The sequence below is a fragment of the Heterocephalus glaber genome, unplaced genomic scaffold (assembly GCF_053883595.1).
Source record: "Heterocephalus glaber isolate CG9 unplaced genomic scaffold, H.glaber_assembly_v1.0 deba00001606, whole genome shotgun sequence".
Classification (NCBI taxonomy): domain Eukaryota; kingdom Metazoa; phylum Chordata; class Mammalia; order Rodentia; family Bathyergidae; genus Heterocephalus; species Heterocephalus glaber.
Window position 1 is genome coordinate 14,165,545 of NW_028258377.1, and position 3,239 is coordinate 14,168,783.

A 3,239-nucleotide genomic window follows, 5' to 3' on the forward strand; every position below is an offset into this window, starting at 1 on the left:
CTTCCTATTCCCTGTCCTTCCTTCACCCCCTCCACCCTTCCCTATTTACAAAGACTTTGTTTCCATTTTTTCCTTTTCTCATAATTTTTCCTTTCCATTCCCCTTCCCCTCTGACTTCCCCTACCCCTTTGGACCTTTTCTTCCTATTTCAAATTATCAATTATTCATTTTAATCATTTTAATCCTTATTTACACTTTCAGTTTCTCACAGCAGAGAAACTATTCAGTATTTACACATGTGTGTCCTATTTATTTCACTTAAGAGTATGGACTCAATTCACAAAAATCTCTTCAAGTTTCATCAGGTGGAAGGAATGCCAATGCAGAGGAATTTTATATATGTGTGTGTGTGTGTGTGTGTTTGTGAGTTGGAAACTGAACCCAAGGCCTTACATGTGCAAAGTGCCTGTACAACTACTGAGGTACACCCTTACCCAAAATGACACATTTTAAAGCTGAAGTTTTTGACAGTGCTATACTGGGTAGCTAATTTCTTCCTTAGGATGAAGCTTTTCACCTGTCTCATATAGGCTGAGAACTGTAGTTTTGGGGATTTTAGCTTTTTGAATTCTAACACTTGCAGATTGTGATTTTCAGGATATTAGACTTTAAGGATTTTAAGACATCAGGAATCTTTTGATCTTTTAGAATTTCAGAACTTGGGATGATGGTGTTAGAGATTATGCCCTTTGGTGTTACGCTTGGCACTGGTCCCTAGATCATGCAGAAGGAATATGGTCAGGGCAGTACCTTAATTTTAGCTCAGTGAGACTCTAGACTTTTAGCCTTCAGAATTGTGAGATAAAGTTGTGTGGTGTTTAAGCGATTAAATTTGTGGCAGTTTGTTATAGCAGCAATGAGAAACCAAAATGTTTACCTATTAATGAAAAAAATAAGTCCATCTTGAGTCACAAATTAAACCAAATATTACTATGTTTTATAAATATGCATACAAAATTGAGGGAGTCAGGTTATCTGGAAAACAAAAACATGGGCAAAAATGCCATTCTCAGTGTGAACTGAATAGAGTATCAGCTGCTTAAATGGAAAACCATAAAACTACTGGAGAATAAAACAGACACAAACAGAAATATGGTAATATTAAGGAATTTTATTTCAAGTCTCTTAGTTAAGGACAGACCGAATAGATCTAAATAGTGTGACTAATTAATAAGGTAGATATAATTAACATATAGAAACCTTTGTATCTTGAAAACAGTCAGTAGAGTCTTTACATATGTCTGTGGAAATAAATTTCACCACATATTAGATCAAAAGAAAATCCCAGTAAATTTCCAAAAGTAGGTATAGTACAGACAACATTCCCTAATTTTAATTCAGTAAGAATAAGAAGTTAAGAAAACATCAGAAGAAAATATCTTACCTATTAGAAAGAAAAAAACTCTCTTCAGTAAGGGAAAAGAAAATATTTCAACCACAATTAAATTATATAAAGAAAATAATTTGAAACACTATATATTGGAAACTTCAAATAATGTTAAGAATGAAATCTATGACTTAAAGGATGTGGATAAATATGAATGGTTAAATATAAATTATACAATCACCATAGAAAGTTATAAAAGGAATAAAAATATTAAACTACAACAAATTTCACAAACATAAGATCATAAAGGTGGAGATGTTATTATAGACTACAGATATTCAGAGGATAATAAATACTGGGTCTAGCTCTATGCAGACAACTAAACTAATTCCTTGAAATTCATGAGTTACCAAAAGTTGCCTATAAAAAAAAAAAGAAAACCTGGATTCCCCTAAGTCTATTTTTAAAATTTAATTTATAGTGAAGTCTTTCTAAGAAAGAAGTTTTCAGGCCTAGTTAAAATTGAATTTGTTGTTAAAGTCCTTCCAAAAAAGAAATTTCCAAGCCCAGTTAATTTCACTGGCTAGTCCTACAAAACATTTAGAGAAGAAATAATACCAATTCTATACAAACTCTTCCAGAAAAGTAAAAAAGAAGGAACATTTCCCCACTTGCTTTATGAACCTTACACTGTCCTGATTCCCACAGCACACAAAGATAATATAGGAAAAGAAAACTGCAGATCAATATTTCTCATATATGTAAAAATTCTCAAAAATATAAATTCATCACACTAAGCACCATGTAAAATGAACACCATGCCAAGACTAAGTGGAAGTTATCACTGTGATTGATCAAAGTCTGGTTCAATGAATGAGTCAATGTAACCCCCTACATTAACAGAGCAGGGAAGAAAACACACATTATCATTTCCACTGATGCGGAGAAAGGATTTCACAGAATTCAGCATTCATCTGTAGTAAAAACTTAGCTAGGAATGGAAGGAAAACTTAAACAAATCCTCATAGTGAACATTTCATAAATAACCTCATACTTAATGGTTAATGATGAAATGTTTTTCCTTTAAGATTAGAGAAAAATGAACATCTACTCTCTTTTTAAGAAAACATATTTATTCGTACATGGTTGCAATACATAATGAATACATTCATTGTGGGAAGTTAGTACATGCACATATTGGATCTTAATCTTTTTTACTTTCCTCTTCCTTCTCTTTCCTTCTCTCTCCCTCCATCTTAGAGGGCCTTCTCATTTGTGAAAGGTCTACCTCCATGTTTCCTACAATCTATCTTTTATTTTGCTCTTTAAATTATTAATACTTTGGGTTCTCATATAAGAGAAACCATGAAATATTTAACCTCTGTGTCTGCTTTATTTCACTCAACTTTATGATTTCAAGGTGTATCCATTTTTCTACAAATGGCTGAAATGTATCCTCATTCAGGTCTAAGTAATACCCTATTGTATGTAATGAATTTTCTTTACCTATTTATCTGTTGATGGACAGATAGGCTATTTCCAAGATTTAACTATTGTGAGCTGTGCTACTATAAACTTGAGTGTGTATGTGTATCACTGTAATATAATACTCTTTAACTCTTTTGAAAAGCTACCAGAGATATAGCTGAGTCAAATGAAATTTCTATTTTTTAGCTTTTTGAGGAATATCCATACTGATTTTCATAGTGGGTGTACTAGTTTATATTCCCATCAATGTAAAAGGCTTCCTTCCCCCCAACCACAACCTCACCAGCATTTGTTATTATTTGATTTCTTTTTTTTTTTTGGTACTGGGGATCGAACTCGGGTCCTTGCTTTTGCGCAACAGGCGGCAAAACCGCTGAGCTAAATCCCCGGCACATTATTTGATTTCTTAATGATGGCCACTCTT